The 7,903-nt window shown below is 40.2% G+C and overlaps 1 long non-coding RNA gene across 1 annotated transcript; it reads left to right on the top strand.

The window, feature by feature from the left end:
- The first annotated feature begins 102 nt into the window (after nucleotides 1–102).
- On the top strand, nucleotides 103–7,791 carry LOC144587005 (uncharacterized). Its single transcript, XR_013542128.1, has 3 exons — nucleotides 103–3,037; nucleotides 6,735–6,830; nucleotides 7,419–7,791. It is a non-coding gene; the product is annotated as an uncharacterized LOC144587005 (long non-coding RNA).
- Nucleotides 7,792–7,903: the final 112 nt, after the last annotated feature.

The following is a 7,903-nucleotide window of genomic DNA, read 5'->3' as shown; positions in this document are numbered from 1 at the left end:
TGGAGTCATGCTTGCCCACTTTCATTTTCATTTTTTCTCCATCAGCTTTTAATATGAGACACACAGGAACAGAAGCAGCTAAATGCCAAGGGGGTAGGTTTTTTGCTGGAGCTATCTGGCACAATTCCACTGCAGTCACTGCTTTGTTGCATTGCTTTTTAGTGTACTTATGACTGAAGTGTTACTAAAAAAATTAAAGGAACTTAGTTTTTAAACAGAGGGCATTGCAAAATATTCCAGGTCACAGACAGAAATTGCAAATTCGCTATATATCACAGACTTCATAGAACAAAGGGAATTGTGAGTCTCACCATAGGTTTGAAAATTTTTTTACCATTTTGGACCTTCGTAATAGTTCATCTGTCATTAGCAACGCTAATCTATTCCCATCCTGTCCAAAATGTGGAGATGCTGCCTAGCAAAGCTGCAATCTTCTAGGCCCCAAGTGAGCCAGAGGTAAATTGGGGCCTCCTGGTAACTCTCTGTTTGACTTACAATAGATAGGCAAGGACTTCTCACTGAATTGTTTGACTATAGCAGCAGCTATACATCTTTTCCTCTCTGCCCACTGTAATAAGGAAAGACTGGTGAAGAACCTTGGAGTGGATGTGTGTAAAAATGCTGATCTCAAGCTATGTGTTAAGAGGAACATGCCTTCCTTTAGTCTCCCATCGAATCCCAACTTCCCGATCGAATCCCTGCTTGGCTTCCAAAGACGACTGATAAAAGCATGCTAAATACATAGAGGAGGAAAAGCTCACACTGTGGCAAATGGATACCTTTCAACACTTGAAACGCTTAAGAGATCACTTCTTATAAGTACATATTAAGTGTATCATGTTGTTTCACTTAGAGAGCTCAGTTTCATCAAAGGAGGAGAAGGAATTCCAGGCTTGAACATTTGCTCAAAAATAATTTTCACACCTCTTAAAGCTTATGTTCCATTTAGCTAGTATGCACTTGGCTCCAAGGACACTAATTTGGAATAAAGTCCCAATGAAAAAAACAGGACTGAAAACCTAGGATTAGACTGCACACCTTACAGTCTGAGACAGATCAGTTTGAAAATGACCACATGTTAAAGGCAACTAACTAAACTTCACAAGTGAATATCCAAAACCACCATTAGCCTTTGTACTATGTTGGCTTTTCCAGTCAATGCTACAAGTTCTCACATTTGCTTTGGCAATTTTAAGGAAACCCACAGTAGATGTTTGACAATGAAAGTCTGCTTTGGGAAATGGTAGGCTGTTCTTCACCGGAAGTATGTAAGTAGAGTTTGGGTAGTAATTTATCAGACACGTAGTAGTTGCATCTTGCAATAACTAAAAGTGGATTCGATTACTTCCACGATGACTTCGAACTCCAGGATTGCGTCTGTATGAAGCCAGCTTTTTAATGTGTTCTACTAACATCACTACGCAGATAGTAATGCTCTTCTGTGTGGTTCAGAAACATCTCTGTGGACTAGCTTTGTTTCATTAGAATTTCTGGGGAGAGAGACAGGTACATCTGTCTGCCCATTTACTACATGTATCTTGCTAGTTTATTATTTAGGGTATGGACAGATAACAAGGTTTCTAACGGCACAATTATAACCAATACATATTTTTCACATGACATTAATTTTCTGAAGAGGTGTATAGAAAGATACAATACAATGTGCACACCATCAGCTTCATGTTGTTTTTTAAACCAAATATAATGTGGAAAAACTCTACATGAATCAGTGGACTCAGGAGATATACCTTATACCCCCCAAAGTACTCTGGTAGTTAATACCATAATCACACAGAACAAGTGTAGCCATAACAACATGACCCAAAGGTCCGTTGAAAGCATAATACATGATAATATGTCTGCACTGTTTTTAAAGGATGAGCTGTCATCTAGAGAAACCTGTGGCTCCAGAAAGTCTAGTAGTTTCACTCCCAGATTTCAACCATTAAGCCAAATCCTTTGGGTTTTTCAAAAAGGCTGATTCTGATGTATTTTGGGCAAAATGCCAACAGACCCCACTTCATCATTTGATGGAAAATGACTCTGTTCTGTTCTACTGCTTGTATATAACAATGTCTGATGAGGAGAGAACTTTAGATTTAATGTTCACCAGCATCTACCTGTTAAGATAACAACTACACCAAAGCATGCACAAATAATGTTCTTTGAACTGTTTTTTCCCAGACGCTTTGAAAAAATAACAAGGTTAGCTAACAATACAAAATAAAGTATTAGGTCACAGTAGAAATCTGACTGAGGAATCTTAATTGCAAAATCAGATGAACTTGGAATACAGCCTTTATAAACGCAGCAAGACATGATCCAGACATCCTACTTTCTCATAGTCTTTTAACAAAGACAATACTTAAGCTGCAGTTTCTCAGTCATGCACATTTCACATTCTACATTCCACATTTCAGATGTCTGAAATCAAAGAACTAATTTTAAAAATGAAGTGGATGTATTTTTGAAGGGTGTTATACCCCTAAAGATGTATTGGCCAAGGCCAGTGACTGCAAAAGCTAGTTGATTCTAAGAGTTGCAGTCAAAAAAATAACTTTCCACATTCTGATAGGTAAATTTATAGAGATTGTTTCCTTCTGTCATTGCTCAAATGCATCACAGAAACATTTCCTGTGTGTCTGTGTGATCATGTTCAGTATAGTCACATCTTTCAAGTCTCACATAACTTGCAAAGGTAACTTGCTTTAACACTTCTACCTGTCCTACTAGCTGCAGAGGAGTAATAAGATGGTTCAGGATCAGTAATCCCAGTGTTTCCCCTCTGTTCCTTTTCAGGTACAGTGGTGCCTCGCATAACGAGTGCCCCGTTTAACGACAAATCCGGATTGCGGATTTTGCAATCGTTTTTGTGATCGCATTGCGATGTTTTAAATAGGTAAATTTAAAACAGCTGATCGGCAGTTCCAACATGGCCGCCGGAAGAAAAAAATGGCCACCCGCAGCATTTTCGTGCCAATTCCTCGCTTACCGAGGCGGCGAAAATGGCAGCCCTACAGAGGATTACCGCTTAGCGGTGAGTTTATCCCCCATAGGAACGCATTGAAGTGGTTTCAATGCGTTCCTATGGGGTTTTTTGCCCTGTATAGCGACGTTTCCGGATAGCGACGATTTATCCGGAACGGATTATCATCGCTATGCGGGGCACCACTGTATATATTTTGATTTCTTTTTTGCCTTGTATTTGATAGATATATCATGGTTAGGCCATGAAGTTGTTCTGTTCCCTACCAAAAAGACAGAAAAAACATAGGTGTTTACCAAACAGGAGAGAATAATCTTTCGCTTCCAGATGTTTTAGACTACAGCTCCTATAATCCCTTAGCACTGTGCATTCAGTATGAAGATAATAGAAGCTGTAGGCCAAAGCATCTGGCAAGTAGATCAAGTACAACCCTGTTCAACGCTGTTGCCAATTGGAAACTATTTTGTTTGCCCATATTCTGCTCTAATAGAGTAGACTATCTATAAGGACAATTAAATAATGTAACATTGAACCTTTCAGACTGGTTCAGTGTTTCCTGATAAACACAGTCAAAGCTTTTACTGTAATCAATACAGCAAAATTATCTTTGGTACATTCCAGTAGTGTATTTCCAATTTGAAGGCCACAAAGAGTGGCTGTTGTTGTTCCCTACATTTCTCTTGCAACTGTCTTGAGGGAAAATACCTTGTCAACGGTGGATCTATTAGCTCAAAATCCACACTGCAATTCTGGATAGATTCTGTCTGCTAGCACTTGGAGCCTCTTTAGCACAACACAGGCAAGCAGCTTCTGTACAACGCTAAGAAGAGAGATGCCACGGTAGTTATTGCAGTCGCCCCTGTTGCCTTTCTTTTTGTACAATGTGATGATAGTTGCATCCTTCACGTCCTGTGGTACTCCACCTTCCCTACAGCAAAGACAAAGATTTCATACAGCTCAGTGGTGATGATCTCTTTATAGTACTTCAACAGGGATGTTATCCTTCTCAGGTGCCTTGCCAGAGGCCTTACAAATGCCTTTGATATGGTTAGCAGGGATGGCCTTTTAAAAATACTTCCCAAGATTGGATGTCCACCTCGACTCCTTAACATCATCAGGTTCTTTCATGAGGAAATGAAGGGCACTGTAGTTTTGATGGCTCAACATCAGATCTCTTTGACATCCGAAGCAGAGTGAAATGGGGCTGTCCTCACGCCGACTCTGTTTGGGATCTTTTTTGCAGTCATGCTGAAGCACACCTTTGGAACTGCAACAGAAGGTGTCTATCTCCAGACTAAATCAGATGGAAAGCTCTTTAGTCTCTCTAGATTGAGAGCAAAAACCAAAGTCCAGCTGAAGTGCACGCGGGACTTCCTCTTCCCTGATGATGCAGCTGTTGTTGTCCACTCTGCTGAAGAGCACCAACAACTTATGAATTGTTTTAGTAAGGCCTGCCAAGATTTTGGATTAACAATCAGCCTGAAGAAAATACGAGTCATGGGCCAGGGCGTGTACCTCTACACAAGAATTGGAGCTTGTTGATGATTTCGTGTACCTTGGCTCAACAATCTCTGACACTCTTTCTCTAGATGTAGAGCTGGATAAACACATTGGCAAAGCAACTAACATGTTCTCTAGACTCACAAAGAGAGTATGGCTTCATAAGAATCTGACAGCATATGCCAATATCCAGGTCTATAGAGCTTGTGTCCTGAGTACACTCCTGTACTGCAGTTAGTCCTGGACCCTTTGTGCACGGCAGGAGAGGAAGCTGAAAATGTTCCATATGTGTTGTCTCTGATGCATTTTTGGTATCACCTGGCAGGACAAAGTTCCAAATAGAGTAGTCCTAGAATGAGCTGGATTTTTTGCATGTATACATTACTGAAACAGCGACATCTACGTTGGCTTGGGCATGTTGTGAGAATGGCTGATGGTTGGATTCCGAAAGATCTCCTGTATGGAGAATTAGTGCAGGGAAAGCGCCCCAGAGGCCTATCTGCAAGCGGGATCTGAAGGCCTTAGGAATGGACCTCAACAGATGGGAAACCTTGACATCTGAGTGTTCAGCCTGGAGGCAGGCAGTACAGCATGGCCTCCCCAATTTGAAGAGGCACTTGTGCAGCAGGCCGAGGCAAAGAGGCAGTTCCAAACCCAGCAAAATCAGAGAGCTGGACAGAGGACAGATTGTATTTGTCCTCAGTGCAGAAGGGACTGTCACTCTCAAATTGGCCTTCTCAGCCAGATTAGACACTGTTCCAGGACCTCTATTCAGAGCACGTTACCATAGTCTCTCGAGACTGAAGGATGCCTACATTTGCAATTTGATCTCTAATGCCTTTCTTTTCTGAAGCTAGCTTGAATATCTGGTATCTCTTCTCCATATATGCTATAAGTCTTTGTTGTAAAATCTTGACCATCACTTTGCATGGGAAACTAATGCAGTGATGCAACTACTGAAAGTACTAATGCAGTAGTTACTGCACTCTCTGGCATCACCTTTCTTTGAAATGGCATGTATATTAAATATTTCCAGTCTGTGAGCAATTGTTTTGTTTTCCATATTTGCTGGCATACTCTTAATTTAGGCTTCTGATAGATTCAACTTGAAACAACTGTATTGATATTCCATCTACTCCTGGTTTCTTTCCCACTGCAATAGCCATGGCACAATCACATTAATTGCTCTTTGCTCCCTTCTGGACAATTACTTTCAGAGCATATTTTAATTGACTTTCTGAAATGGTAGCTTCTTCATCGAAGGATTATTCTCTGAAGGAAACAATTATCCCTGCATCTCTTCTTTATAGTTCTCCATTATAGTTTTTACATCTTCTCTTTATTTTATCCTGATCAGATAATGCAATCTCTTGTTGACCTTTCAGAATCCTTAATTTTGTTTTAAAAATCGATTTGATTTCTTAGATCTAATGGAAAATATCTCGTTTCTATTTTTTGTTTCCTCTACTTTGCAAATAACTCTTTGTCCCTATATGCATGTTGCTGGAAAGCTGGCATTTCAAATTCTGACTCTATTTCTAAATTTTTTAAAATGTGATTCTCATATGTTAACATTTGTTGTCATCAATCAAAGTTCAAATAAAAGATTTTTTTTCATTCTTCCCAGATAACATCTTGGCTTTCAATCCACAGTTCTTCTGATTCATGGACTACTAATATATATGTATTCTTTATATGGTCTTTCTTTCTTTAGTTATTTAAATTATATTTTTGTGTGATGATTTGTGCTCTTCAGTTTTATATATTTTTTTATATTAATAGGTCATGACTTGCACCAGAGTCTACTCCTGGTCATTTTCAGAGAGAATACAGTGTCTCCATCTTTTGCTTCCAGTTATACAGTATAGTCTATTTGATTTCTACATTGGCCGTCTGGTGACCTCTGCATGTGTAATGATATGTTCAGTTGCCTGAAGCACATGCTCGTTATAAAACAATTGTTGGCTTCACAAAATTTTGAGTCAGTCTCCAGCTTCATTTCTGATTCTTAGGCCAAATTTTCTAGTGATATTTGATTCTGCTTTATTTCTTATTTTTCCATCTGAGTCACCTGTGATTAGCAGCACATCTTGGACACTTACATAAAAGCTTTCAATTTTTCCTCTCTCAGTAGCTGCAGTTAAGAGTGTAGACTTCAATGATAGTTATGTCGATAATAGCTCTGCTGCCTGGGGAATGCTGAGAGTTGTGGTTCAAAAACACAAATGTGCCTATCTCTTGTTGGCAGGCCTCTCCTGAAATCTGGTTGCCATGAATCTGGTTGTGCTAGGGCTGTTGAGATTTACCTGTTGATCTCTGAGGAAAACAGCAAATGAACAGAAAGGTAAGAAGTAATGTTGATGTGGTACAGAAGTGCTGTTTATTAAGGATCACTTAATGCAGTTCAGTTTCTGCTTAATCCAATTTCATTGGTTGTACATCCTCACAGAAGTAAGGGGGTGGAATGACACCTTTAGTAAGACCACTAAGATCTCAAAGCAGGCTCACGTTTGAGTTCTGATGGACTTCTAAGCAGGCTAGGCAGGCATCTGCATGCTTATTTAGAAGTCACTGCAATGGAGCTTAGTCCCAAGTTAAGTGTGAAGAGGAGTGCAACTCCTACACTTCTGTGGCTCCCACAGTCCCAAATGTGGAATGAAAAAGAAAAAAGAATTGAACACAACCCACAAACATGGTTGAGTGATACTTTTATCAGACCCATAAAATATAAAAAAAACAAGGTACTGCACAGTACTTTTCAAAGCCCACTGGATTCATCCCACTGAGCACTGCAGAGCACATGTCTATCTAGGGCACAGTTTATAAGCAGAGCAAGGAGATCTGCCATCACTCAAGTGAATAAACTGAATTAAGGACTACAAGCACTATGCTGCTAGGTAAAGCTTTCACAGACTGTGTTCTTCTTCTTTAGTGTGTGACCTAAATCTTCAGGTTCTCCGAGGTGGGGATTGCCATGTTTCTGGCCCCTCTTGTTACCAACCCAATAGAAAGGATATGCTTCACAAGACAGCAGGGGCCGGCTGGGGAGGCACCTGAGTGACTGCCGGCCCTTTTCTCTATGGAAGTGAAAAAAGACAGAAAGAAATCTCACACCTCGAGCTTCTAAAAGGTTGCGAACTCCACTTTGGAAGTTGCTTTGAACATGAGAACTTGGCTTGGCCAGACTGATTTCGGGGTAGTTTTCGTTTCCTCCACATCCCTCTGCAAAGTCCAACCTGATGAAGACTCTTGAACGTCAGTCCGTTTTTGAGATGTTTGTCATGTAATAAAGATACTACTATCCATTCGTGTTTTTGAGATGTGCATTCAACTCTCATACGCATAGGTCTGTGAGAGGAATACACCGTCGATAAAAGGAGATCATTAAGCAGTAACGGATCCAGATTAAGCACGCCT

Source organism: Pogona vitticeps, chromosome 2 (genome assembly GCF_051106095.1).
Source record: "Pogona vitticeps strain Pit_001003342236 chromosome 2, PviZW2.1, whole genome shotgun sequence".
Classification (NCBI taxonomy): Eukaryota; Metazoa; Chordata; class Lepidosauria; order Squamata; family Agamidae; genus Pogona; species Pogona vitticeps.
The sequence above is the reverse complement of the archived record's forward strand: the minus strand, read 5'-3'. Positions and strand labels throughout refer to the sequence as shown.